A 19,891-nucleotide genomic window follows, 5' to 3' on the forward strand; every position below is an offset into this window, starting at 1 on the left:
AGTCTCTCCTGCTCTCACTGCCCCACTCCTCCTGCCACGCATGCTTCCCCTCCTTGCAAGAGCTGGGCCAAGGCGGGCAAGACATTGTTCTCCGGCTCTGCACAAACCGGAAAACAAGAAAAAGATGGTGGACATATCATGCCCTACCAACACCCTTAGCAGATTGTTGCCCTATCCTATGGAGAGAATGGCTTTCCTTGGCTTAGCAGAGAGAGAGAGAGAGAGAGAGAGAGAGAGAGAGAGAGATATTACTTCCTACAAAAAGAAGGGGTTTTCCCTTCCCCCTACACTTGGCCCTTCCCTTTCTTCATGTCCCATTCTTTCCCTTTGCATGCACACATCAATTTTGAAGATCTTCCCAAATTCCAATGCAATCTTTATTTTCCAGGGTATGTGTCTCTTGTTACACACAAAATTTTCCATAATCGATACCGTATATGTGTTTTATGCATAAGAAAGGAAAAAGAAACAAAGCTAAATTTAAAAAGTATAAACATAAAATCAAAGCAAATAACTTGTACCCCTCTCTCTCTCTCTCTCTCTCTCTCTCTCACACACACACACACACACTCACTCACACTCACACAAGGAGAGACAAATCAAAGAAAATGTACCTCAAGAACAAATGAAACCCAACTAAACTTCTAAAACAGTAAATTCAAAAGAAACTGACTAAGATGTCAAAAGAAATGTTGCTCGCTTTTTTTTTTTCAAAAGATAACTCTTTCTTTTTTTTAAGGGGCTCGAGCATTTTTTCTTGCATGATACAATGAGCGTGTGTGAACGCTATCAAGGTTGCTTAGCCGCACTCGAACCCATGACCCAAGTCACGGAGGAATAGTGCTCAACCAACAAAGCTAATTACTTTGGACAAAAGACAATCAAACTCCAATTATACAACCATTTAACCTTAATCATTAATTTGAGGTAACAATAGAATTGAAAAGATATCATATCATGTCATCATGCTTCTTTTTAGAGAGTGCTATCATTTAACGAGCAAAGAATGAGAAGCTAAAAGAGAGCGACGGATGGAAGCCACGTGCAACATTGGATTCTTATGTGCAATATAAATGTTATGTGCCTACAAAAATCTATTTGAACTATTCAAGTGAAGGGCTAGCTAACCTTGTTAGTGAAATGCCACTACCTCAATTCTCCATATAGAATACATTCTTAATTTTTTTTGATGTGCATCGTATGTTTTTTATCTGGCGCTCAATTACATAGCTACAACCGAAGAAGCACATGCTTGTCATTGTTGAAGAAATATCATTTTATACTTCATGAAGGTTTGGTGTGCAATAGGTCTTCAAACAGACTTTATTTAGGTGCCTTTTATACTACTTTTACACTCATAAAGAATTTATTTACTCGAGCTTCACTCTTTTATCTTTGTTAGCAACATGGCTATGGTGAAAACAAGGAAAAGCTCATAATGGCCTTAGTAAGGTAGTTCATGATAATGAAATTGAGAGGGATAATGATAGTTGCACGTAGGCCTAGATCCTATCTCTTGAGCCAAACTCCCAGAAAATGAACTTTCCCTTATTCTATTCCTTGATAAAGATAAAATTTCTTGAAAAAATTTTCACAATTTCTTGAAAAAACCTACACAATGCTAGGGTATATATGTAGAAACTAATTTAAAAAATCATTCAAAGTTGAATTTTTTTTTAGTATTTCCCCTTTTTATCCTTGATGATTGAAGTTTTCTAATCTATGGAAACTTGAGTCTTTGTCTATACCCCCCCCCCCCCCTCTCTCTCTCTCTCTCTCTCTCTCTCTCTCTCTCTCTCTCTGTCTCTCTCTCTCTCACACACACACACACAAGTTTCTCGCTTTCATGGTTGCCAACCAAGTTGTGAAACTTTCTTGTCCAATGTGCAGAAGTTAAAATTTGAAATTCATCATTAAACAGTGAGATACTGGAATTGGAGATGATCTCTTTAGATAGCTGATTCCAATGTTAGAAGTTTACAGCTACTAGTGATGTGTTAGTTCAAGCAGTAGAACATGGAAAAGGAGATAGAAACTGAACTGGAATACATCTAGTGAAATGAGAAACAGACTGAAGTACTGAGAATGATGTTCAGATTCAGATTCAGAGTCAGAGAGAATGAGTACAAAGTATGTATGGCTGAAGTACACTGGACTGTTGTATTTAGGATTACAGATGAAAGATTATAGATAAAGATGATGTAGCTCAAGATAGCTTGGGACTAAGGATTATGAATCAAAAGCTAAGCAGAAGTACAGCCGACAAATGCCAACCCAATTAATGCCCAGCCCGATTACAATGTAATGGGTCCTATTTATATGTCTTGGGAATTACTGTGGTAATTACTGATTGATCCACTGTTCGTCTCACAAGAGCCGGTTCCCACCCAGTGAGACTGTCTCATGCCATCTACATCCTTCCCTCCTATCTTGAATTTTGGCAAGATTCCAAAATTTTTGAGAAAAAAAAATCCACCATCTGATTCTTCTGGAATTTTGCTCGTTGAGTGCTATAGTTGTAGTTCCATGGGCATCAAGCCAAGTGGGAGTGAAAAAAATCCATCGTCTGATTCTTCTAGTGCTGGGTTATTGAGTGCTTGACACCCTTATAATTGTAATTCCAAGGGCTGTCCAGCCAAGTGACACCAACCCCTGAGTGGAAAAATCCAGCGTCTGCTGCGAAAACTGCTGGAAAAATCAACTGTCTGATTCGAAGACTGGTGGAAAAATCCTTGACGGAATTCTGAGATGGAACTACCCAGTATCCTTCCACTGAATCCACTTCCATTTACCCTTTGGCCTGGATGGCGTCTGAGAAGTCCCAGTGCCAGTATTCTCCTTCTGAATGAGCCTGTAAATGGCCTCCTTCTCAAGCTCATCCCTCCTTTCTGTGGTCATCTCAATTTCATAAGGCGTGAGAGGATGATAGGTTTTGGTGTCGGGATCATAGAGCGTGTGTCTGCCTTTGGTGAGCGAGTTCTGGCCAGTTTGTGACAATGCGAGGCTGTATGAATCCATCCTTCTGGAAGAGGTTGATTGGTTTTGATCCGAGCTTCAAAAAGAATCTCAGCCATCTCTCTGTACTGTGGTCCTAGGCTTGGTTTAGCCGTAATGTCCTTTTCAGGCAGTTTAGAGAACTCAACATTGAGTTGCAGCAGTTGGTTGGTGATCTTAGTGAGGCCTCTGATCTGAATTTTCCATTAGTCCATACACAGTTTGATCCTCTGCACCTCATCTTTCAGCTCCTAGAGATCATTCAATTGGAGAGCGTCGTTGAATAGTGTTTGCCAGGTTTTCCATTCCACACTCGATCGCTCATACCAATCCTGAAGATCATCAGTAATCTTGAAATATGTGAGCTGGTCAACTGGTTTTGAATGTTGAGGATAAAGTGCTGGAAAAAATCTTGGCAATTATGCCTCTCTTGCTGGTAAATCATACAAGAGAACTAGGAAATCATGCACAAATTCCAAGAAGTTAAGGACATCTGGGTTCTCTTGCTATATCATCTTTCTGGTTACTTTAACCAGCTGAAACAGTAGCCAGAGTGCAGTTGCCTGTTCTCCCACTGACATTCGACTTTGAGGTCCCTTGCTGGTGGCAGTCTGGTCTTCAAGAATGGTCCGCACCCTTTGATCCAGAACTCTCCTAACAATCTGCATTTGCACTAAGACCTCTCTCAATTGATTCCTGACATCCTTCATACATTTATATGTCGGCTTGTTCCCCAGCAGAAGCTCTAATTCCATGGCCATAGAGAGACAATCGGCAGTCTACTGCCATTGCCAATGTGAATTGGTTACTCTCTCTTCAGCCATTAGTATCCATTCAAGCACCCTTTCTAACAGCTGTATTGTACTGGGATGCACAGGTAAATGGCAGGCCTCTTGATCATGGAAAGCAGCTGATTTCCAATGCTCAACCATTTCCCTGGCGCCGACATATAGTCGCTGAAAGCGCTCCAGATCAGAGATAAGATCATAATCCTCCAGATACCACCTGGTTATAGGAGCCTGCTGATGTCTCAATCTCTTATTCAGCATGATGAGCTGTAATGAATGTTGCTCATCACCTACCGGTCCCTCAGTCACTGCTTTGCCTTTCCCTTTAGCATCCCTGTTGTGTTGTGATTGGTGTGCCGGTGGATTCCTAGTGTTGCTGGGTTATTGCTCTACTAGCCGCCGATTACTAGACCGTTGCCCTTCATGCCGGTCTGGCTAGTCTGCCTGTGAACTGATTTCCTCCAATTGACCCTGTACCACCAGTACCAGGTTCTGGAAATGGAGATGGAGACATCATCATCATCATCATTATGCCCTTTGTCTGGTTCATCCTCCTTCTCTGGTTCTTCTTCCTCCTGCTCCTCATCTTCTTCAATGGTAGTCTCTTATTCAATGTAATCAAGGATAGCTTGATTTGTCAGATCACTGTTATATTCAATAACTTTATCCTGCAAATCACTCTGCATCGTCTCCATAAGACACTTCAAGTTATCCATGTTGAAAACAGCATTGCCCGCTGGATTCAAGATCTCGTCCAGATTATTATAGATATATCTTTCTGTTAATGTGGCCTTCAGAGCATTGTGGCAGATCAGTAAAGAATTGAACTCAACTCGCTTCATTCTCAACATGGTTTCGAACCGATCAGCATCTCGTTCAACTTCTACCTTTTCTTCTCGCATGGTCTGCATCTCAGACTCTACCTTGGCTAGCTTACTTTATAACTGCTGAATAGTCCTAACTGAGTGAGCCTCAAGGATACTGTGGCGCAGGTTCTGGGATGCTCTTCCTTGCTCTAGATTTTCAATCTACTCCTAAGCCTTCCTTAATTCAGTCTTTACCTTAATTAGTTCATCTCTGACCCTCCTACATCCAGCATTTGTCCCATACAATTGACAATAGTATTCCATGATGATTGAATGAGTACTAAACAGCCATCATTAACAGTTGTTGGGTCAGAATCAGTTGGCTCATAGACTGTGACAGGAGCCATATAAGGTAATGCAACATAATTAGATTTCTACAATAGGAGATGTCCCTTGAGCGGATGAGTCTGCAGCTGTTGTAACCTGTCTTTCTTTGTCAAGTGCAAGGCTTCTTCACTGTATGGGATGGAGACTTGACCAAGTGGATTTGGAGAAGCTGGGCCTTTGCCCTTATCAGTCTGGTCTACTGGACTGCTCAAGACTGGCCCTTTCGGACTGATCTTGTCCAGTACTGGTGGTTATTGAAATCTGTCCTGCTATCTGGTTGATTCTACCAGTGGTCTGGTTAGTATGTTGTTCATGTTAGGAAATAAGACGTAGCTAAATAGATAATTGAGTAGATTACTTAATGGAGAGAGACAAATTTACATACACGAGATTATAGAGTAGAGAGAGAGAGAGAGAGAGAGAGAGAGTACACACGATATACATGGTTCACCCAATTTGGGCTACGTCCACGGGAAAGCAGCCACTCAATGGCTTTAGTACTTCAAAACAAGAAGTAATTTACAAAGGGATTATACCCTTAATGGAGCTCCCGCCTTGCTTCACTCTCACCACCTCACACTCACCTTGTTGCATCAACTTCACACTATGTAATGTGTGTAGAAATGGCCTCCTTTTATAGGCCAAAAGGGCTGCCCTCTCTTATGAGAGACAGCCATGTGTAGCCGCCCTTGTGCGAATAAGTCCAAATCGGACCCTCCAATCCGCCCATGTGTGGCCGCCCTTGAGAAGACAAGTCCGCTTTTGAATTCGGCCACCGGCCACCGGCCATTGACTTCCGGCCATCGGCCACCGGCCATTGACTTCCGACCACCGGCCATCGGCCATTGACCACCGGCCACCGGCCAACCGACCGGTTGTTTTCCGACCACTTTCCGGCCTACTTTCCGGCCATAATATTCCGGCGAAAAAAAAGTCTCGGGGACCTCCGCCCCCGAGGCCTTTAAAGTTGCCCCTGATTCTTGTCCGTGAAAATTTTGGTTTCCGGTGAGTGATTTTCCTTCACGCACGATGGCTTCTCCTCATAATGGGGGCCTTACAAATGTGCGCTTTTACCACATAAAATTACAAGGGTGAATCAGGCTCCATACTTAACAGTTCAGTCTGGCTATCTGGAATCCTTTCAATAGACACTGTATTGATTTGACTTTCGAGCTACTTCAGGAGAGCAGTGCTTTTAGTCAGTGTCAAGAGCAGCTTCTTTGCACTGTTAGCTTCATCTTGTTTAGCCTTCCTTTTCTATCCAGTGGGGGTTGACTGTCTTTCGGGCTCTTCTTCATCCGATGACAAGTCTATATTCTTGGATACTGGGAATGGCTTTTGGCTCCAAGCCATTCTCACCTGATCATGGGTGTTTGGAGCAGTTGCCCAATACAGAAACTGCCGAACATACCAAGCCTTGAACACACTTTGAGATTTCAGCTTGGCAGTTGCTGAAGCACATTATGCAACAATATCTGGCATTATGGAATCCAGTCTTTTTGCTAAAAGCATAGAAAAAAGTTTCTCTGACACATATGTCGGATTATTCTTCAGGCTTACAGCTTCAGCCACAAATCGATAGGCAGCGGGAGCTTCCAAGCCTGCGACTAGAATCCCTTCCGCACTGGCTTTCCTTTTCCTCTTAGCAGCATCATCTTCCTTCAGAGCTGCACTGATCTACTCTGCAGTTGCCACAGATGGCTTGGGCCCGTTTGGCATACGGAATGCAAAAGCAATACTTTCTAGTGTGACAGACACCTTCATACCATAAATCACAGCACTGCCATCTTCAGCATTAAAAGAGTCCAGGACTTGCCTTATGATGGCTATGTAGAACTCAATCCTCGTGGCTTGCAAAACCACATGCAAGTCCCACAGTTGGAGTAGAGCCTTAGCTTGCTCAGTAAACACATAGCGCTGAATTTTGTTGTGCGGGATGAGTGGAAGAGTTGCTTTTGTAGCAGTAATAAGGGCTCGGGTTTCGTCGATAGTCTCCCACATCTTTTCTGATAGTTTCTTCGTACCCATGCACTGTGAAGATGATGAAGCAGGTGAAGAAGAAGATGACTTACTTGATTCTTCGAAACCGTATCCAGGTGTGGCTGGCAAAGACAAACGACAATTTACGGTCTCCTCAGAGAACGAGGTTTGCGGCTGCAGTGAAGAGACTTCAGAGCTCGGCGATGGTGAGTGGACAACAGAAGTAAAGCGTCGCGCAAGATATTTGCAAGAAAAAACTCCTACTCACCTTATTGTTATACGCATTTGCACCATAAAAGCTCCAGCACTTACCGTTTCTAGACTTCTATGCACCGCAAACTGACGTGGCAGACATGCATTGGACAAGAATTTTTCCCGTCATTGAAATGATTACCACTGATATTTCATGTGACCGTTGGTCCCCTAAAAACTAATAACTTTGTCCCCACTTTTCTGGTCCTAGTATAAGCCTGGCTTGGTCATGCTGGTACTGGTCTGAAACTGGCTCTGGAACTGGTTTTGGAACTGGTTGCACATGAAAAAGTCCCAAGATAGCTGATTCTTGAATTTCTTGGTCTTCAACGCCCAGATCCTCAGTACTCTGTTCCTAGCAAGGCTCTCTGGCTTCTGAAAAGTAGAGCTTGATTTTAGCGCGGACCCAATTTGGGTTGATATAGGAGTACCAGATCCCCTTTCTGAAACTCCCGGACCTTAATCCTTCGGTCATGCCAATGTTTCCTTCTTTGCTGAACAATCTCCTGTTTCAGCATAGCCCGCTGTCTCAGTTGATCTAACTGGGTAAGCTCCTCCAGTCGTTAAGACTGTGATTAAAATCTAATCCATATTCTACAGCCATTCTGAGACTTGGAATAACAAACTCCATAGGGACAACAACTTCAGTGCCATATACCATTCTCAATGGTGTTAATCATGTAGTGACCTTATAAGTTGTCTTGTATGCCCATAAAGCAGTCTGAAGCTTCAAATCCCATTGGTCTGGCTTTTTCGGCACAATCTTAGAGAGAATAGTCTTAATGGTCTTGTTACTGCTTTCGGCCTGTCCATTGCATCTAGGATAATAAGGTGTGGATTTTCGATGCTTGACTAAAAGCATATCCATAAGGATCTCCATAGTGTCATTGATGAAGTGTGTCCCTTGGTCCGACACAATCTCCACAGGACAACCATAGCGGCAGACAATATTCTCAAATAAAAATCTTGCACTGGATTTGGCTGTGTTGTCAGGAAGAGCCTTAGCTTCTACCCACTTGGCTACATAACAGGTAGCCAGCACTATATACTTATTCTTCCTGGGAGTAACCTTCTTGAAAGGTCCCATAAAATCCAAACCCCATTTCATGAAAACACCCAGTGGTTGAACTGGTGTTAAGGAAGTCATGTCTGCAGCTGTGGGTCTACCCATTCTTTGACATATGTCACAAGTTTTGCAAAAACTTCTGACATCGGATATCAATGTTTGCCACCATAAACCAGCCTGCAGAATCTTCTTGTAAGCAATATCAATAGAAAAGTGTCCACCAGATTCTCCATTATGCGCCTCTGAGATAACTTGCATTCTCCCCTCCATAGGTACACATCGGCGAAGAATCCCATCGACACCTAATCTGTAGAGTGAGCCCCCAATGATGGTAAAATTTAAGCTTTTGATAACCAGAGCCTTCTTCTGGTTTTGCTTCCAGTCATCTGTGAAACCACCCTGAGAAAGAAGCTGATGTACTTCATATAATTCAGGATCAACTGATTCTGTCGCTTCCACCTGAAATAATCCAGCATCCACTGGTTCATCTCTTAAAGAAGCTTCAGAATAGCCCTTCGTACTCCTAGAGAGGAAATCAGCGCCACAGTGGTTCTTGCCAGGTTTATGGAAAATTCAAAATTCAAATTCCATAAGGAACATCATCCAGCCTGCCTTGAATAATGACTTTATTAATCAAGAATAATAGGGCCTGATGATCCACATAGAAATGAAACAATTTGCCTAGCAAATAATGCCTAAATTTTGTAGCACTGGAAACCATCCCTAGAGCTTCTTGTTCAGTGGTTGTATAACCCTGTTCAGCCTGGCTGAATCTGCGACTGGCAAAGTAGACAGGATAGTCAGTCCTTCCATCTGGCTAGGCTAGTATCGCCCCCATCGCCAGCCCCGAAGCATCCACATGTACATGGAAGATAACATCCCAATTTGGTTGCCAAAGGACTGGTTTATTGATAATGGCACTTTTAAGTTCTGGAAACTCCCCTCACACTCAGCAATCCAATTGAACTTGCTGGTTTTCTTTGTGAGCTCATACAGTTGTAAAACTTGGGAGGCAAATTTATGCACAAGTCTTCTGTAAAAGTTAATATTTCCCAAGAAAGAACTTAATTCAGATGCATTGCTGAGCGCCTTGGCCTGCTGAACGCACTGGATCTTGTCATTGGCCATTTCTATTCCATTGCGGGATACTACATGTCCCAGTAGCTGGCCTTTCCAGACTAGGAAAATAGATTTGAATGGATTCAAACAAATCCGCTTCTCCTGACAGCACTTAAAAACCATTTCCAAGAATAATAAATGTTGTTCCTCGGCTGAATATACAGTGAAATCGTCCATGAATATGGCGAGGAACCGATGAAGAAACTCATTGAATATCTCCATCATAGACCACTGGAAAGTGGCTGGTGCATTGCATAGGCCAAATGGCATGACCAAATACATAAATGCTCCCCACTGTGTAATGAAAGTGGTCTTCCCCCGATCCTCAGGAGCAATTTGTAACTGGTTGTAGCCACTGTATCCATCCATAAAATTGTACATCTCATACCCTACAATCTCATCAAGCAACATATCTATGAAGGGTAATGGAAATGGATCCTTGATGGTTTGAGCGTTGAATTTCCTATAATCTACACATACTCTCAACTTTCCATTCTTCTTGGGAACAACTACAATAGGAAACAAGAAATCGCTATTGGCTACTTCAGTGATGAACCCAGCTTTGAGAAGGTTGTCAATCTCTTCCTTGACCTTCTTAGCATAATTGGGATTCATTCACTACCGCTATAGTCTCAATGGCTTGGCATCTGGCTTCAGTGGTATCCTGTGCTGGCAGACCTCTGGATCTACCCCTTCAGATCAGTGTGTTCCCAGGAAAAAACATATTTGTAATGCTGGAACATTCTGGTGCTTTCTTCTTCATTGTAGGGTTAAGATGTTTGTTAACTTTGATCATTTTAGGGTTGTCTTCAGAGCCTAGATTACATTCCTTGATCTCCTGGTCATCTGGAAGTAACCAGTTAGGCCCACCGTCTTTTCTCTTGGTTGACTCTTTGGCGTAATCCCAAGACGGCCCATTGAGTTCCAAATCACTGTTTTGATTTACCGTGTTCTCCCCAGAATGTGCTAGCTCATCTGGCGTGCTGGATTCAATTGATTCTTCCGGACTTCGAGTCAACTGAACTGAACGTTCTCCTGAATAAATTTCAGTAAACTGGTCTAGAAACTGCTTCTTCTGTTTGTCAGTCTGCTCCTTGTTCAGTAGAACTGCATTAAGATCAATTTCTGCTAAGGGAAAAATATTTGGAGCTGCTAACATCCTTTCAATCTTCTTGATCTTATACTTCTGGCATAGTTCTTTAGGTCTCAGCTCCTTTCTCCAGCTTCTAGTCTTGTTTGTCTGAATCTGGATCCTACCACTAGCCCCTTGTATAGTTAGAGTTTGATTAGCATAGTTGTGAACAGCCTGTGCCGTTCGCAACCATGGGCACCCTAGTAGCATTCCATATGCTCTTTGCACATCGAGAACTAGAAAACTGGCCTTGAACTTCTCCTTACCCACTCATATCGGCAAATTCTCGATCATACCAGTAGCTTGCACTACTCGATGATCTGCCATCCACACTTTGAAAGGTGTTGGCTTCAGGTTTGTGATGCCCATCCTCTGCTAAAGATGTACTCCCATGATGTTTACTCCTGCTCCTCCATCCAGAATGACACTCAAAAGTGGTTTCCATTGTTTTTGAACTTTGTAATCCACTTGAATTAGCGACACTTCATCATCTCTGACAATCGTCAAGTCAATTGTCCTGGCCTCCGCCTCAGCCTTCCTTTGCTGTCTGATAAATTTCGCTGCTTTAGGCAAAGTTCTTCTAATGTCTTCCAACTCCATAGTGAGTTTCTGGATTCTGTCACAGATTTTGACATGAATTTCCTCTTTCTCATGGTCAGAGTTATTGTCGGAGCTTGAAGAGATGGTAATATCTTCACAATGCCATTCCTTCCTTTTAGTGCTTTCAGCTCCTCTATCAGCTCCCAACTCTTCAATCAACCCTTGTACTGCAGCCAACATGGTCTCAGGCATGCCAAAATTTGACTAATCTATCTCAGAAGATTGGGCTGGTATCTTTTGAATGACCCGTGCTTCAAAACTCTCTGGCTGCTCTGGCAGCTTCTTGGCTAAATCCTCTATGATTTTGACTAATCTCAAGCATGCCGAACTTTGACTAATCTATCTCAGAAGATTGGGCTGGTATCTTTTGAATGACCCGTGCTTCAAAACTCTCTGGCTGCTCTGGCAGCTTCTTGGCTAAATCCTCTGTGATTTTCGCTGCTAGTTCTCTCTGCTCCTGCCATTCATCAACCACCTTTTCTTTACCTTTAGCCTTCCATACCTCTCTCTTTTGAGCCCATTTGCTGCTTTCAGCAGTGACTGGTTATTCTGGAATCTCTGGGATTTCCTCAATCACTACTCCTTTGCTTCGTGTAACTGCTCGTACTGGAACTGGCTCTAGTACCTTCGCCTCAGTAGCCGCAGTCCCAAGTGTTTCTAGACATTGAGCCGCGAAATGCCCATACTTTCCACAAGTATAGCAATTCAGACTTCGGCTCTGGAAATTACCATGCCCCCGGTCCTAGCGAGTACCTTCTTGGTATCTGCCGCACCCTGGACCAGTACTACTGGTACCTGGTTTCTCCTCCTGAGAAGCATTGGCAGTTTCCGCTCTTACTGGTTCGGCATTGGTAAATGCCACCACTGACAAGTCTTTGCCCTTTTTGAAATGATGAATCCTAATGCCACAATTATTCCATAAATGGCCATAGGATTTACAATAAGTACATTGTGGGCACTCATTGGAAACATGGTCCTTAGATTTACATTTTGAACACCAAGTCTCCATTCTTCTCACCGGTTGTCTGGTCTGGCTAATCTCAGCAATTTTCCGAGCCACCTCTTCAATCTTCTTAGCCCAAGACCCCTTTTTAGGCTTATCCTTTGTATTCTCATCGGATCTACTCTCAGAACTCTGGAAACTCCGCTTGAATCAGAGTCATCAGTAGAAGGACTGCTACTCCTGGACCTCCTCTTCTTATGACCCTTTTCCTTCTTAGCTTGTTGTTCCAGCTTCAGGGCTCGCTGCACCAAATCATTGAATTTCTTCGTAGGTGCTGGAACCTCTTACTCCCTAAGCTTCTTGCTATGAAAGCCATTCAAGAACCATGCTCACAGTCGCTTTTCCGATGGTGGTTCCTACAGCTGCCTTGTCAGCTCCTTGATTTTCTCAACATAGCTTCGGATTGACAATTTCCTCTGCTTTAAGTAATTTATTATAGGATCTGAGCTGGCAATCCGGGTAATGGTAGTACCACTTCCTCGCTGCCTCCTTCAGCGTCTGCGGAAAGTATTCACCCCAGTCATCCTCATCAATATTTTTCAGCTTTGCATACTGCTCAAAAGCTTGGATGTGAACATCCGGATCATCCTTCTTGCCCCCTTTGAACACGGGAAAAGAGATTTTCAACGATGATGTGTAATCATGCCGATCACCGTTGGTCCTTCCTCTTCTCATCTTGGAGTCTGGACACCTCTTTCGGGTTTTCTTACAATTGTCTGTATCTGCATCCCAATGTATATCTGCCTCCATCTCCGTTTGTGTGTCCTACCTGGCTTGTCTACTAGAAGTATGGTGACTTTCTTTACTGCCTTTGGCGCCCTCGTCCCCCTGCCTGGACCGAGAACTTTTAGTCTTTTGTTCTTTCCTTTTTGCCCTTCTGTGTCTGGACTGACTAGAATGTTGTGAGTCATGTGCCTCATGAGCATGATTGTGCTTCTCCTGAGCCTCAGCGTCAGTCACCAACTCATGCTTGGGGTCAGAGTCTCTTTCTGACTCCTCAGGAATAGGGTCAACACGGTAGGATGGTTTCTAGCCACAACTGGTTTTGGGTGCCATTACTGGAGCTGAAAAAACTTCAAACCGGGAGATGAGTTTTCTAGTCAACGAGCAATAGCTCGTCCCACCGTGATCGCCAAAATGGAATTGGAGCTGATCTCTTTACATAGCTGATTCTAGTGTTGGAAGTTTACAGCTACTAGTGATGTGTTAGTTCAAGCAGTAGAACATGGAAAAGGAGATAGAAATTGAACTGGAATACATCTACTGAAATGAGAAATAGACTAAAGTACTGAGAATAATGTTCAAATTCAGATTCAGAGTCAGAGAGAATGAGTACAAAGTATGTATGGCTGAAGTACACTGGAGTGCTGTATTTAGGATTACAGACGAAAGATTACAAATAAAGATGATGTAGCTCAAGACAGCTCGGGACTAAGGATTATGAATCAAAAGCTAAGCAGAAGTACAGCCGACAAATGCTAACCTGATTATGATGTAATGGGTCCTATTTATATGCCTTGGGAATTACTGTGGTAACTGCCGTGGTAATTACTAACTGATCCACTGTTCGTCTCACAGGAGCCGGTTCCCACCTAGTGAGACTGTCTCAGCCATCTACAGATACCAAAATCCCAAAAATGAAAGGGTACCATATGTATTTGTGCATTGTAATTTGTATTACCTATATGTGCTCTTACCGTCTTGGTAGGGAAAATTTGCAAGTGGGTTCAATAAACCTCAAAAATAGGGTTCTTCAAGAATGACTTGTTCCTTGGAGGGAGGGTGTTGAAAGGTCAAATTCTTCTGGTGTGCACAGAAATCATTAGATTTTTCTACTTTAAGTAAATTTGCAAGTCCAAAAATTGTTAGGTGTTTGAAAATGCTCATTTAACCGTTACCCAACCGCTAACTTCACTGAGATTATTCAAGAAAGCAGAGAATTTATTGTGTTCATTGGTAAAAGGAAGGACTTAATTGAGTGGTATAGGGCCATCAATGCCATACTAACGGGTCAAAGCTGACCAAAATATGGGTAGTTGTTTGCCTCTTAGTGAAGCTTGGTAGCTTATTGTTGTAATCTAAAATCCCTCAAAGCTCGACATAAGCTTGAGCGTGTTGCTCTGTGCATTTATTTTGGAGAATACAATATAGTCACTCACTATTGTGAGTTTGGGGGGAAAAGGTTGAAGTATGCCTTAACAATTCCTTTAGAGTTTCAAAAATTGTCAGCTTTGATTGAAAATCAATTCAATGCTCAAAATTATCCGATCAACAAGTTTCAATAAAGTACTTGATCACAACATTAACTTAGTATCATCCAAGAAGGAAATCCATGCTAATAACCATACGGTGATGCATTCAAGGAATTGGATGAGCATGATTGGCATAGCAAGGAGGATAAATGTTCAAATACAATTGTTGCATTGTACTATATTAATAGTAAGAATACTAATCAAGATTATCAGTGTGTCTATTGTGCATGTGTCATGGCTTTTGTTTTGAAAAATTCTCATTGGAACTATATCAATTTTTTATTTCATTTCTGTTTACTCCACCATTAGTGTTCTAAGTAGTAATTTCTTTCATAATTTACAACCTTAGTGCACTCTTCAAGATGTCAACCATGATTCCAATAAAAAAAAAATATTGGTGTTTCCTTACTATTGTTTTCAATTTAAGAGCTCCTTAGGCTATGCACAACAAAATTTAGTGAAAGTTGGGAGACTATGCAATTGTCATAGGTGTCATCATAGATAGTGCTCCATGTTGCTAAATATATTGTGAAGCATTATTGTGTATATTTGATATTATATATCTAGCATTGCATACAAGTAAGATATTTCCATTTTTTATTAGATCCATAGAGCTTCTCATTAGGGACACAATCCATTATTAAGACAAACAAAATCTTGAATTAGATCTTCTCATCAAGGATAAAATCCATCCATTAAGACAAACACAATCCTGAAATCCTTGATAAGTTCATGGGATTCACTAGATTAGATAAGCAAAACAACCACTATAGTCTATATGATACATACATGTAGTTGCTTCCTAGACGAGGCACACAAGTGTAACATTTAATGGCCTAGTAACTTGTGTGTAGCGGAAAATAACATGAACATAGTGAGCATTTCATTAGAATAGGTTCCCAATGAGCATAACAAGAGTGCTTGGGTGGAGAGAGCAACAAAAATCATAACACCAAGTGAGATAGGCATGAACAATACTTCAAAAGAGAGAGAAATTAATCTATTGACAACAGTTGAGGACCGGATTTACATGGAGCCGGTCCCCCCTCCAAAAGGCTTTGTATTATATGTTTACCCCATCAAGAGAGACATTTTACAATACAATTATTTATGTAGCTTCAATAACTAGCTAGTGCAATGAAGATGGAAGCTTCAAGCACTAAGCAAAAACTTATAAAACACAACATCAATTCCCTCATGGTCTCAGACCCAAGACCTCACACACCTTCGAAGATGGTGAGCTAGCGGGGTATGAGAGTAGATTGAGAGGAAGAAGGAGTAGTCTTACGAGAAAGATGTACATCTCCTCACATAATCACTCATATTAGCATAGCATAGCTTAGTAATTAGCATGCCAGAGGAGATGAGCATGCATTGAAGCTTGGCTCTTGGTTGGATTGCATCACAAAGCCAAGAGTTGTTGGTGTAGGCCTCCCTTCTCACAATCTTGGAGTAGGTGATAAGCTTTCCATTAAAGCTTGATAAGGAGAGAGAGAGAGTGAGTCTTCTTACTTCACACATGAGCTAGTGTGAGTGTCTGTGGAATAATGCCTTGAGAAAATCAGCCCCCTCTCTCTCTTGGTCGACCCCTCTTGCTAATTGCTCATGCTGACACCCCATTGGACCGCCAATGAGAAAAATATCTTTAGGTAATTAATTAATGCAACTAAAATCTCATTGGATCCCTTTGTCTTCTGGCCGATAGAAATTAGGCAAGCCATTGGGCTGCTGAATGCTCATTGGACCCCTTGGGAGACTGTCCAATAGTCTTCTAGAGAGCTTAATTCTTATTGGCTCTTTTATTAAGTGTTTTTAAACAATTAAACTATATTTACTCTAGCCTAATTCTCATTGGTCCACCTCCATGGCCATCCAATAGGATTTGAGTGCACCTTGTGGGCATCTGGGCTACGGAGCTGACATGTGTCCCTCATTCCCTTTGTGTAAAGGAAGCTTGTGAGTGTGCGTGTGTGTGTGTGTGTTTCTCTCTCATCCCCTACTTGCAAGGCTCACCCCTTCCTTTGTAGGAATTTTGATGACTTTTTGGTACACACACAAATCATCGAATTTCCCTAGTGTTTGACCTTTGGACACAACCTTTGAATTTTGGAACCTTAGCATTTTGGAAGTCTTAATGGGATAAACCGTAGGGTCTTTAAAGACCATTATTGTACATTTCCCTTTTGCACATGGCCCCCCCTTTGGATCCCTGTTTTCCCTCCTTTTGATCCCTGCTGTGGCCGGTATGCCAGCTTAACCAATATTTTAGATTTTTCTCCCTGGTACTTCCCCATGTTAAATGATCAATTTAACATGAGAAATTCATTTAGGAGAATTAGATATTAGTTATTATGACATTCCCTCTCTCTTGAAATCATAGTCGTCCTTGACTATAGAGTAGAGAAGATAAAGCCTATTCATTAGTCCTTTTTCTTGCGGGTAGAGGATCCCTATCTAACCCTACGACATTGTTCCAGAATGGATGACTAATCCACTTGGTGCTTGAGATCCTAAGCTGTTGCAAGCATGTCTGCACATTAGTCCTATCAATCTTCCATAGTAGACTGACAAGCTCTACTTGGTGTTTGGGAAACGTCGTCTCCGCAAACTTGATTCTAAGCATGCATACTACTTCACATTTGTGCACATAAAGAAAAAGAGAGTCTTATAATACGAAAATTTTGTTCGTTTTAAACATTTGTACATTTTCTTACTCTAGGAAAGCATTGTAAGCATTGAAAAGGTTTAGGTTATCCTTTAATTGTATGCCTTGCATCCATCTAGCATCTTCAAAAGAATAATTCTCAAACTTAATAAGGTATCGCCGGATAGTCTTACCGCCTCTTAATACCTTGTCTTCATGTCGAAGAATGGACTCGGGCTGCAGCACCTCTTCTTGGTCCTCGATCTCCGATGGGTCTTCAATAGTTGGTTCTTGAGGTGGCTCTCCTTTGTAAGCCTTTAGTAGGCTCACATGGAAAGCATTGTGTATGAGCCAATGGCTGGGCAACTTGAGTCGATAGGCCATCTCATTGATTGGCCTAAGAATATGGAAGGGACCATAGTACCTTTTTGCTAACTTAGCATAGTACTTTTGGGGTCCTGTAGGATTCTTGCCCGCCATGTGCCTTAATCGAGCCTTGGGAAATTTAAGTAAGCCCCAATCATTTTCTTTAAAGGCTTGGGCTCTTCTGTGCTTATCAGCAGCAGCCTTTTGCCTTTGCTATGAGATAGAGATAGCATCCTTAATCTTTTGAAAAGATTCTTGTAGGTCTCAGCTATAATCATCTGTAGCGAAGATCTTCCCGTGTACCTTAAGTAGCAAGGGACTTTTTGATCTTCCCTCAATTACCTCGAAAGGTGTTTTTCCCGTGGAAATATGTACAGTGTTATTGTAGGCATACTCCACTAAGGGTAAGTACTTCTCCCATTGGGACCTTTGATCTACTTCCGTTACATAGGCTTTTAGTAGATCAAGGACTTTAGTTAGATATTTCACTTTGGCCATCCGTTTGCGGGGTGATAGGCCAAAGAGAAATATAGCCTTGTCCCTAAATTATCAAAGAGACCTTCCATAAATTACTGGTCATTCTAGGATGTCTATCTAACACTCTGGACATTGGCAATCCATGGTACTTGAAGATTTTTGAAATGAAGAGGGTTGCCATTTAATTGGCTTTTATAGTCTTTTTGACAGGTGTAAAATGAGCTTGTTTACTGAACATATCTACTATCATCCATATTTTGTATTCCCAGGGATAGACTTAGGCAATCCAAAGATAAAATCCATGGATATGCTCTCCCATGATGAATTAGAGATTGGAAAAGGTTGAAGCAATCCAAGTTGCTTCCCTCTATCAAACTTCGTCTTTTGGCATACCACACATTTAGAAACATATTCTTGTATGTTTGCTTTCATAGTAGGCCAATAGAAATATGGTCCAATCCCTTTTATGGTAGACTGAATCCCTCTATGCCCGGCATAAGGAGGAGCATGAAATTCATACATTACTTTCTCACGTAGTGAGTTAGTAAAGCATAGTCTATTTCCATAGAGAAGATAACCATCTTGTAAAGGAAATGGTTCCTCTTTCTTCCCTAATGCAAGGGCTGAAATCACATCTCTAAAATCAGGATCAATAGCATACTCATCTATTATAGAAGATAGATCATTGTGAGTTGCTATGGAAACCGCATTCACTCTCGGGCCATCTTGAGAGTGCATCGGCTACTTGATTATGCTTGCCAGCAATGTGAGAAATATGAAAATGCAATTACGAAAGGAAATTTTCCCACCTCATTTGTTTGTCGGAGAGCTTGGTCTGCGTCATGAAGTACTTAAGGCTTTGGTGATCCGTCCATAGAATGAAAGGAGTCTCCAGTAAATAGTGCTTCCATGAGTCTAAGGCATGCAGAACTGCCAGGAGTTCCTTTTCATATATGCCTAGAGCTTTCTCAACAAGGTTGAGCCTTCAACTTTCATAGGCTATGGTGTGCCCTTCTTGGAGAAAAACAGCTCCAATCACCACAAGCGTCACATTGGACCTCAAATGGCTCTGAGAGATCCGGCAGTGTAAGCACAGGTTGAGAGATAATCTTTTCTTTAAGCTTTTTGAAAGCATTGTTCTCCTTGGCAGACCATGTATACCTAACGTTTTTCTTGTTAGGTCATGTAATGGTCCTGGTATTTGTGAGAACTTTTCTCTGAAGCGTCTATAGTATGCACTCATACCTATAAAGCTTCTTAGTTCATGAAGATTCCTTGGTTTAAGCATCCTTTTATTACCTCTAGCTTTGATGGATCCATTTGGATGCCATCTTGAGAGATAATGTGACATAAATACTGAATCTCACTTTTCTTTCGATTAACATAAAGTTTATTCTCTCTTAAAACTTGAAATATTACCTGGAGATGTTGCTTGTGTTCGTCTAGTGAATTAGAGTAGATGATAATACCATCAAAGAAAACTCTAGTAAAGGTTCAGTGGGGCCTGAATAGCTTCTCCATCAAGCGGTTGAATGTGGCCGGTGCATTGGTCAAGCCAAAAGGCATGACAATGTATTCATAAAGACCAAACAAAGTCCGAAATGCGGTCTTTATGATGTCTTGATCAACTATCCTTATTTGATGGTAGCCACTTTTTAGATCAATACTATTGAAGTAGGTGGACCCTTGTAGCTTATAAAATAGGTCTTCTACCCATGGGAACGGGAAACCTATTCTTGATAGTGATTCTATTCAGTGCTCTATAGTCGACACGCATATGATATGTGTTGTCTTTCTTTTGCACTAATAACACGGGTGAGCAAAATGGAGATGAGCTAGGCCTAACCATGCCCTTCTCAACTGACTCATGCACTTGCCGCATAATCTCCTCTTGTTGAGCTTGAGAAACTCTGTAAGGAGGTTTATTAGGCGGTGAACTTCCTGGAAGAAGTTAAATTGCATGGCCATCATTGCCTCGTTTAGGAGGTAGTTCACAAGGGATGTCGTCAATAAAGACATCTTGAA

Source organism: Adiantum capillus-veneris, chromosome 26, assembly GCF_014529385.1.
Source record: "Adiantum capillus-veneris isolate H3 chromosome 26, ASM1452938v2, whole genome shotgun sequence".
Classification (NCBI taxonomy): Eukaryota; Viridiplantae; Streptophyta; class Polypodiopsida; order Polypodiales; family Pteridaceae; genus Adiantum; species Adiantum capillus-veneris.